The 10,992-nt window shown below is 44.6% G+C and overlaps 1 pseudogene; it reads left to right on the top strand.

Annotated features, from left to right (window-relative positions):
- Positions 1–6,103: 6,103 nt before the first annotated feature.
- Positions 6,104–8,161, top strand: LOC118988926 (bromodomain-containing protein 2-like; annotated as a pseudogene).
- Positions 8,162–10,992: the final 2,831 nt, after the last annotated feature.

The raw sequence follows: 10,992 nt of genomic DNA, 5'->3' as shown, positions 1-10,992 counted from the left end.
TACTTCTAGGAATCCAAGTTATGCCCTTGGCTTCTAAATATCATCTTTGCTGGGCAGGGCAACATCCACCCTCCATGGAGGATCAGCTGTGCTGGGGCAGGGGGGTGGTGCTCTGACTTGCTCTGTAGCTGTCCACTGAGTGCACAGGCTCTGGGACTTCTTGGGTGGTTAAGGCCAAGGTCAGCCCCCAACTGCTTGGGCCCCCACCTATTTCTTCTACCAGCCCAATCCCCTCTGGTTTTGCACCCGAAGGTTGTGGGGACTTATCTTCCTGGCACAAGAATCCTGGGTTGTGAGGTCTGGTATGGTGCTGGGACTCCTAATTCCTGAGATATCCCTCGAAAATTTTTATCCACCACACATGAATTAGGGACTGGCCTATTCTATGCATCCAACCCTCCTACTAATCTGGATGGATGTGGTTTCTTTAACTCCATAGTTGCTGGACTTCGATTCACCTTGATTTCTGATGGCTTTGAGAGATGGTTGTTGTATATTTCAGTTGTAATTTTGATGTCATTGTAGAAGGTGGCAAGCTGTGTTTACCTATGCTGCTATCTTGACTGGAAGTCCACCAATTCTGCTTTTTTGGGGACTGGTAGTTTAGGATCTACTGTGGACTAATCTTTGATTTGGTGCCCATAGAAATGGGTTTTGGAATCTTTGGAGGATGGGGCTGTAGTAGTGGCTTCCCTTGGACTAAAACCTCTGGGTACCCCTCTTCCTCCTTCTGCTGTGACCTCAGATTTGGTAAGATACTTGGAAAGCTGCTTTCACTGTACCACAAGTCCATGTGAACTCTCTGGCTCTCTAACCCCCAGTTGATGTGTACCTCAGAATCCTGACTCTGTTGACTGAGCCCAAGTACTGGGCTCTCCTTCTCTCCACCTGTCTTATGTTTTCTACCTTGATTTTGGACATGCTCTTCGTTGTTAAATATACTCTTATGCCCTCCAAAAGACCCAGCACCTCGGATGTCATCATTCCCTTCCCCCGGATCTGAGTTAGTCTCATGTGCTTGGGAGCCTCTTCTTGTCTCTTCAGATGGGTCTCAATATATTCTTTCTGCTGACTTTCAATTTTGGTGGTTTGGTTTGCCAAACTGACTGGAGATTCATCCTTCAAAACCTCCAGCCTGGGTGTCCATACTCCTTCCCATGACTCCGTTATTTTCCTTGTCTTTTTTGCAGCCCCCAATGGTGGCCCTTCTTCATTTCTCTGCTTCCAAAACATTTACTATAGGCAGATGTGATGTTGTATGAATACAAGTGTCCTCTGCAAACTAACTTCTGGAATCTGAGTTTTCAATTCCCAGGTTACCAGGGGCAACATGTGACAAAGGGGTGGTGCAAGGGGCCCGCCGGTTGCTGACCCAATGAACCCTTCTGGCCCATGTTCCAAATATCGGTGGTCTGGGCTGAAGTGAAGCCTGCCTCACACTCCAGCACGGCTGCTCCTGTAGGTCACTCAGCAGCCAGGTCTTGCCCGGGGTGGCCTTGAGTGGCACCATGCTGCACGCCCCTGAGGGGCATCTGGGTCATGGGTGGCATGCTGGTCTGCAGTGACACTGTTCTTGGAGGCATTGGTATAATTGGTGTTGGTCTGGGCGGTGCCAGTGTAAATGCAGTTGGTCTCTGTGGTGGAGTCCTGATCCCTACTCGATTGGCACTCACAGGTGTCCTCAGGAGGCCCTTGCAGGGCGAGTCTCCTGCAGTGGAGTGTACAGAAGGGCCAGACCTGCAACAGGGTGAAAACACTGCATCAGAGCAGCTGGTGAAACTAGAACATCGGGCTTTCTCTGTGCCTCCTTCAACCTACATCCTTGTGACAGGCACGTGTTCAGGCTTGTTTCTCTCCTGGTGTTATTGTTTATACTAGATTAATGTCACCCAGTGAGAGGATCATTGGCTTCGTACCCTTTAAATTACTGGTAGAATTTGAATATCATACATAGTTCCTTAACTGAGTTATTTTCCTTATTTCATCACTGTCATCTGTAATATAATCTGAAAGATTTAGTTATGTAGTTATATTTACACAATAAGGCAAAATATTTGGTTTTGAGAATACATACTCTATGATAGTATTACCAAATCTAGAAGTCAGTTGGCTAGTTAGATGACAGAGTTAAAATTTCCAGTTTTAACCTGTTGCAAAGTGCTTTTTCAGTGAACAATATTTGGTGAAAATAGATAGTAATTCATGTCTTCTATTACCAATATAAATAAAATTATCTAAATATACTTCTAAGACAGTTCTTGTTTCAGTGTCCATTGAAATTTATCTTTAATACCTTTTATGGGTTTTCAGAAGAGAACTCCAGGCATTTTGGAATGGAGTTATTTTCAATTAATATCCGTTGCAACACAAATGAGTAGGGCAAATTCCTTAATCAGTGAGATTCCCCATCAGCTACTCATTTGGGGGTGATACGATGTTCATAAAACTCCTCAAGCAGTTTATTCACAAAGACTGAGTATTAGGAGTATTTGATGCCTGTCTGCTGTGCATTCATCACAAGATACAGAAGGTAGAGGATTGAGCAGGTAAGGTGTTACCCTCTTGAGATTACATTATGTAGGTGGACTTTTATCAGGCAATTTCACTGCATAGCAATAAGAGTTAGGACAGGTTTACTATGAAGGTGTTAGAGCATGGAGGAGATGAGCAGAACCCAGACTTGGGGATTAGAGAAGTTTTCCTGGAATAAACTGTCTCTGTGCCAAGACCTGGGTAACAACACTTCGTCAGGTGAGGACTTGTCCAGGCAGTAGACTGGGGGTCAGGAGTTCTAAACAGCAGCAAAATAAACAAGCAAACAAATGAAAACCCATGTGGAATGGGCTGGGATTATATGGAGCTGGGAAAGTTGGAGGAATTCAATCTTCACAAGTGGAACTGCAGTATGTACTGGATGAACTGAAGCAGTTTTAGGGCATGGGTCTGTCCCTCTTTGTTTTGGATCTTTTCTTTCCTATATACTGTTACACTTTCAATGTGTGCATAAAATTCCAATACCACACTTGATAGCTGTTTCCTACTTAGGACTAACAATGAAATGCATAAAAATGGCAAAAGGGAATTTTTGCAGGACAGTGGTGATTATTAGTGGTCTGTCTAGTGAAAAGGGCACCAAGTTTGTTAGTATAGGAAAACTCCATTTTAGGATCTTTTGGATCTAAATTTTAAAAGCCCTAGCTCCAGCTGAAGTAGAAGTTATACTGATGTACCCTGTGCAACCCAAAAATAAGTATGTGGAAAACCTGCATCTCATGAATAAATGAACTCAAGGTCATTTGCTCTCTTACTCTATTTCATCTTTACTTCTATGTTTTTATTTTACTTCTTCTGTTTCTGGCTTAGAATAACCTTTCTCATTTTACAGAATTCATAGAAGACAAAAGCTCCAAAGACGGACGTATTTTAAAGTCCTGTATCAGAGAGAAACTTTCTTGATTCAAGTGCAGAGAATCTTGGGAAGGGACCCTTTGGCTTAGACTGAGTCACATGTCCACTGTTGGACCAATCACTTGTGACCACTGTGAACATGGGCTGCTGTTTATTGGATTCATGTGAGTCTTGTTTCCCGACTTGGGCCAATCCACTGTAGACAGGAGTATGGATTTATGTAAGTAAGACTTGGGAGTTCTCACAAGGACCCTATCAATAAATTGGAGGGCAGGATATTTTCCAGCATAAAGAAAAACCATAAGCAGTCACAATACAACCAGTACCATCTAATAACTAAATGCTATTAGAAAGTCACTTAATTTCTCTGAGTCTCATTTGTCTCTACTTTAAAAGGGTATGAATTAGCTATTGCTATGAATTTGCATCAAATAACATATTTATTATATGTTTTTTAAAAGATTTTATTTATTTATCTTTAGAGAGGAAGGGAAGGAGAGAAATATCGATGTATGGTTGCCTCTCGTGAGTCGCCTGCTGGGAACTGGCCTGCAACCCCAGGTATGTGTCCTGACTGGGAATTGAACCGCGATCGTGTGGTTCCCAGGCCCGCGCTCAATCCACTGAGCCACACCAGCCAGGGCTATTATATGTTTTAAATGATAACATTCTATGCAATTATAAAATGTTGCTCTGATCATTACCGTGACTCTGCTGAAGTAGGTGCCAGAACCTAGCTCTTGATTGAAACCTTTAATTTGTGAAACTAGAATGCTTTTCTTCTATATCCTATAGTTATGGGCTAGTAAAAGCAAGGGTATCTTCAACTGATAGAAGCTTTATTATGTACCAAGGCTTATGGTAGGAGCTTTGCACCTTAACCACAGTCAGATAAAGCAACTATTCTTACCTAGTGCACTGTATGTGAAGAAGGGCAAGTAGATTAAATTTCTACAATGAGTAAACACCAGAGAGATATTTAAATCCAGCTCTCAGTGATCACAATCACAAGCAATGCATGGCAAGAACTATAAGGCGTCATTTTAATTTACTGTGTAAGTGTGTTATAATTATTTTTATTGTTCATCTTTACAACTCAAATATTATCCTTGTGTTACTTACATAACATTCTGAACATTTAAAAATTATATTTTGCTATTCCATTTCTATTCGTTGATTGGGTTATTATATTTAGGTCCCCATGTTTGGTGAACACATAGGATTTCATACAGTGCATTTGCCAAAAGCTGTTCTACCACTTCTTTTAAGAAATTAAAATGTTTATATTGAATGGGAAGCCTAATGTTTGTAAACAACTATAGGAAGAGAGAGATAAACAATCACAGTTGGTCCTGCACCCTCCTGGATGTCCTGGTGCAACGTGCAGAGGCACATTTGTTTGCTTCTGGGTGTCCAGTTAGTCGTAGACCACAGGGGAGAGAAAAGAGAGCGACTCACGCTACCTGGTGCTGAGGTCACTCCCAGCTTTCCTTTCCTTTTCCACAGTATGTAGGGAATACAGACGTGATTATATAAAATATGAAAATATACGAAGTAAGGAAAGAAATTCTCATAAGGTCAAAGATGCAAATATTCTATCACCCATATACCAATAAAACTTTAAATATACATAGGAACAAGCAAAAACAGAGGAAAATTTTCATGACATTGGATATGGCAATAGCATACCAAGAGCATAAGCCACCCACAGAAAGAAAAATACATCAATTGTACTTCGGCAAAACTGAAAATGTTTAGTCATCAAAGGAAACATCAGGAAAGCAAAAAAAAAATCAACCCACAGAATGGGAGAAAATATTTACAAGTCATATATCTGTTAAGTGTCTAACATCCAGACGAGAAAAAGAAATCTTACTATGCAACAATAAAAGAACAGTTAAAAACAGCCAAGTATTTTGCCATTGCATGGAGCATCCTCTAGACAGGCTGCAAGATTCTGCCTATGATACAAGGAGCCACCGTGACAACGAACGGACTTCCATTGGCTTTCAAATGGCCTTCCTCTAGGCCTTTGACCTTACTGGCAGACTGAAGCTCCTCTTTATCTGGCTCCGCCCAGTCCTCATTGTCTGTCCACACCCTCTACCCCACCCCCCAAGAGGATCTCAACGTGGAAGCCGGGGCTCCCTAAACCACTCTCTGTGTTCATCCACCTCCATCAACCTCGCCCACCCTGGTGGGTTCCCACTGGAGGAGGGGATGATTGCAGACCAATAGTGAGCAACATTGCTCATGGTGTCTGTGACTGGGGTCCTTCCTAAGGTTTCCAGCGTCCTTTGCCCCTCACTCGCCTACCTCTGCTGAGGCCGCCACCATCCTCTCGCTGCCACCTCCTGTGCAGGACGCCAGTCTGCCACAGCCCTGAGCTTCCCGTGAGGTGCTGGAGGGGGCAGCTTTGGGGCCTGCCATGAGTGTGTGGTGAGTGGGTGAGCGGGTGTGGGGGGTGAAGGCAAAGGCAGTGCACACCCCCACTTCCTGGGTTATCCCGGACACGCGGGAAGGAGGAGGACCCAGAGGATCAGGACCCAGCCTGGGAAAAGGACTTGAAAGCCCCACAACAGGGACGGTACAAACCTTATAACTGACCCCTGCCAACTGCCACCCCTACCAGAAACCCCGCCCCTGGAGATATCCAATCCCCAAAAGTCAGGATGGGTGACCCGCCCCCCTGCAATCACTGCACAAGGTACTGAGCAGGGCTCTGTGGAAACATCAGTTTGCATGTCTTTCCTACAGCCCCGTGCGTGCCATCAAGCTGGGTCTGCTGCATTATCCCAAAATTATAAAGCAGCCTATGGACCTGGCTCCTATATATTAAAGGGAGCCTTGAAAATAAGCATTACTGGGCTGCTTCGAAGTCTATGCATGATTTTAATACCATGGTCACCAACTGTTACAACTAGAACAAGCCCACTGGTGATGGCACAGATGCTGGAGAAGAGCTTCCTGCACAAAGTGGCACCAGTGCCACAAGAGGAGCAAGGACTTGTGGTGACCATCCCTAAGAACAGCCCCAAGAAGGGGGCCACACTGGCAGCTCTCCAGGGCAGTGTCACGAGTGCCCGTCAGGTGCCTGCTGCCTCTTCTGTATCTCACACAGCCTTCCATACTCCACCTCCTGAGATAACCACCGCTGTTCCCAACATTCCCACACTTACCACTCATCTCGTCTCTCCTTCTCAGGTCCCTGCACTCTGCAGCTCCCCCCGAAGCAGGTCCCCCAGACCAGCCCTTTGCCAAGATAAGGGGGGTAAAAGCACAGAGCACACACTACCACCCCCGTGCCTGCAGCCATGGTGATTCCTGATTCCCCAGCTAGCTCCCTGTGGGTCTGTAGCCCAAGGCAGCATGGCTTCACCCATGTGGAGAGCACGTGGCTTTCCCATTAAGCCCAAGCAAAGACCTGGCAACTCTCAACACACCACCAGAGCTGCAAGAAGGGAAAGCTATCAGAACACCTGAACACTGCAGTGGCATTTTGAAGGCGTTACTGTCTAAGAACCACACTGCCTGTGCCTGGCCTTTCTTTCATCCAGTGGATGCATCTGCCCCTGCTCTGAATGATGACCACCACATAATTAAGCACCCCATGGACCTCGGCACTGTCAAGAGCAATATGGAAAATTGTGAATCCCAAGATGCCCAGCAGCTTGCTGGTGGTGTGCGGCTTATGTTCTCCAACTACTACAAGTACAATCCCCAAACCATGATGTTGTGGCCACCACAAGACGGCTACAGGATGTACCTGAGTTCCATTATGCCGTGATACCAGGTGAACCACTGGAACCGGGGCCACTACCAGTCTCTATTGCCTGCCCTGATGGCTCGGCCTAATCATTTCAGAGTCCTCTAGCGATGAAAGAGCTCATCTCCTGGCGGAACTACAGGAACAGCTTTGGGCTGGACATGAACAACTGGCTAACCTGTCCCAAGGCCCAATATCCACACCCAAGCAGAAGAGAGAGAAAAAGAGGAAGTGGAAGGCAGAGAAGCACAGAGGCTGAGCTGGGGTAGATGAAGACTACAGAGGTCCTCAGACATCCTGCCTCTCTCAGCACAAGAAGTCCAAGACAGCAAGTGACAGTGGGGTGGCAGTGGTGATGCACTAGGTCCCCCTGGCTTTGGAATTTTTGGAGGAAGTGGCACCAAATGGCCTACAAAGCCCAAAAGGATGGCCCCACCGACCCTGCCTACAGGCCAGGATTGAGAGGAGCTGGAAGAAAGTAGGCCCATGAGTCAGGGTGAGAAGTGGCACTTGAGCCCGGACATCACCAAATCACCTGGGGAGAAGCTGTGCCAATTTGTGCACATAATCCAAGCCTCTTTTATGTGAGTCTAACCCAGTAGGAATTGAGATCGATTTTGAAACCCTCAAGCCTCCCATGGATAGAAAGCTTGAGCACTCTGCGTCCTTTCCTGCCTTTGAAAGAAATCTCAGAAGCCCTACACCATTAAAAACCTGTGGGAAAGATGAAGGAGGAACTGGCTTGGCAAAGAAGCAGAAACTAGACAAGCGGTTACAAGATATTACTGGGCAGCTCAACTCCACCAAGACGCCCACCAAGAAAGTGAGTGAGCGAACACAGTCGTCATTTGCTCAGCATAGAGAGGTGTCACTCCTCGACACTTCCAGCTCTAGTTCCTCCTCTTCATCTTCCTCCTCTTCGGACACCAGTGATTCAGACTCAAGCTAAGGGGCCAGGCCAGTTTGGGCAGGAGGTTCTGCTGATGGGACCCTTAAAGGACCACCCTGCCCCACCCCTTCTCCCCTTGCTGTGACACTTCTTCATCTCACTCCTCCCCCCACTTTAGGAGAGCTGGCTCTGCAGGGGGACATGTACTGAGGGAGGGCACAGTGGACACAATAAGGTTGAGTTCCCAGCCCCATGGATAGTAACCTCTTGGCTCTGGAGCTCCCATGCAAAATGTCTGGGACAGGGAAGGTAGACAGTGTGAGTGGGCAAAGACCCTGAGAGGTAGTTACCTAAGGCCATAGCTCCCCTGTTCACATGTAAAGGTCCAATTTTGAGGTTGGTTGGCTCCAATTTGCTTTAAGCTAGGGAAGACTGAGGCGTGTGGGGCCATGGTCACTGCCGACCTCCATGGGGAGGGAAGAAGGGGGAGCTCAATTTTTAGGTTGACCTTTTTTTCTAGTCTGTTTTTCCTTTTTCTTTTCTATTTGGGGCCCCTGGGGGTTTCTGTCATCTCTCATTTGGTCCTCTGAATTGTCTTCGTCTGTTGATTCTAACGTAAAGATAAACAGTTATTCAAAAAATAAAATAAAATGGCCAAAGAACTTGAATAGACATTTCTTCAAAGAAGATATACAAATGGCCAAAAGCACACAAAATGATGATTAACATTATTAGTCATTAGCAAAATGGATATTAAAATAACAATAAGATATCAATTTATACCTACTAAGATGGCCATAATAAGAAACCGAAAAATGCCCTGGTTGGTTGGCTCGGGAGATTGAGTGTGGCTCAAAAGGTCACTGGTTCGATTCCCACTCAGTGTGAATGCCTAGATTGCAGGCCAAGTCCCCAGTTGGAGGTGTCCAAGAAGCAACCACACACTCATGTTTCTCTCCCGCTCTCCGTCCTCCCCGTCTCTAAAAATAAATATATAAATGAAATTTAGGCAGAAAAAGAAAGAAACTGAAAAATAACAAACAATGGTGAACATATGGAGAAACCAGAACCTTCATTCATTCATTGATAGTGAAAATGGAAAATGGCACAGCCACGGTGAAAAACAGTTTGGTGCTTCTTTATTAAGTTAAACTTGGAATTGCAGTATGATCCAGCAATTCTGCTCCCAGGGTGTATGTGTGTATGTGTTTATGCATGTCTGTGTGTCCAAAGAAAATTTATAAACAAATGTTCATAGCAATTTGGTTCTCAATAGTCTAAAGGTAGGAATAACCCTAACACCCACAATGAATAAATGGATAAACAAAATATGGTACATTTATACAATGCAGTAGTTAGCTATCAAAAGGATTGAAGAACTGATACATGTTACACAGATAAACCTTGAAAATATAAGGTTAAGATAAAAAGCCCAGACACACAAGGCCTCATAACTGCATTCAGTTTATATAAACTATCCAGAGCAGGTAAATCCATAAAGACAGAAAGCAGCTCAACAGTAGCCAAGAGCTGATGGGGGGAGGGCGAGATCGGGAGTGAATACTTACAGGTACAGGTTTACTTTGCAGTGATGCAACTAGGTAGTGATGGTAGTCATGAGACATTATAAATGAAAATACTACCCTGAATGTTCCTCTTTAAAATGCAAACTTCCTTATTACGTGTATTTTACCACAATAAAAAAACAAGCCAGACTATTTCAGAGAGCAGAAAAGGAGCTAGAGAGGTATGAAGTGACCTCAGGAGTCTGTGGGATTGAGGACAAGCAGAAGAAAGAAGCTGCATGAAGATACCAGAGAACCCCTAATTTTGCAGAGCTTTGAACATGGTATTAAAGAGTTTTTACGTTACCCTAGTAACTATAAAGAATAACTGAAGAGTTTTAAGCTACAAGATAAATTCATCTGACAGTTCTAAATTTCCTGTGACACCCTTTTGATAGGAAATCTAAACAGCCATCAGAAATGCTCTTTTATTGAGTTTCATGAGTAAATTTTATTTAAATTGTCTCCTCCTCTTTCCCAGGAAGTCAGGGCTCAAAAGTTTTCAACTGGATAATGTTTTCTATCTCCTTAAACCTTGAGCCAAAAGAAGTAGTCAGACTCATGGCCATCTCTAGCAACCTTTACTGATGATATTTTAATACCTCTCCTAGGAGACTTTTACAAAAAGAGATGAATGCCTCCCTAAACAGTGAGTGGATTGAAGGCTCACTTCGATCCACTAGGCTATTTTAAAAGGAAAACTTTTTAACAAAAAATCCCTGCTCCCAGCCAGCTCAGAGGCCCTGTCCCAGCTGTGGGATGGCCCTCTGGGCATCAGCAGGAAAGCTGGGGCAGCTAACATTTCATGGCAGAGTCAGCTCTGCCGCCTACAAGTCTGGCCTGCAAAGCACAGAGATCCCTCTCTAATCAAAAGCACAGACCACTGGCACTTTGGGCACTCTGAGAATGCAGGCAGCAGTCCTCTGTGATCTGACCCCAACCCAAAGCTCACAGGAACAGCTGATGTGGAGAGGCTTAGTGAGAGCCATTGGTAACTCTCCTCTCTCCTGGATACACCTGATCCTATTAGACTTAGGTGAGTCATAAATGTCACAGAGGCCTCATCACCATAGTTCCCCACTTGTGTGCCTTCCTGAATTTTAGGTTGATATAATAGTTTCACACTCGAATATTCAACTAAAGAATATTATTATATTTGAAATCAAGCCACATGTTAGCCAGGGTTCATTTAAGTCCTCATGTAAGTTGCCCATTCTATCCCTCTGGCCTCATCTACTGCTGATGCTCCACATAGCCAAAACTTTTGCCCATTCTTCTCATTTATTGTATACTTTCTGAAGTCGTAGTTGCTAAGGATATAGAGATGAATAAAGCGTGGTTCCTGCCTTTAAGATATCATATCA

This window comes from Sturnira hondurensis, unplaced genomic scaffold, assembly GCF_014824575.4.
Source record: "Sturnira hondurensis isolate 20B ecotype Veracruz unplaced genomic scaffold, ASM1482457v3 Scaffold0006413, whole genome shotgun sequence".
Lineage (NCBI taxonomy): Eukaryota > Metazoa > Chordata > Mammalia > Chiroptera > Phyllostomidae > Sturnira > Sturnira hondurensis.
The sequence above is the reverse complement of the archived record's forward strand: the minus strand, read 5'-3'. Positions and strand labels throughout refer to the sequence as shown.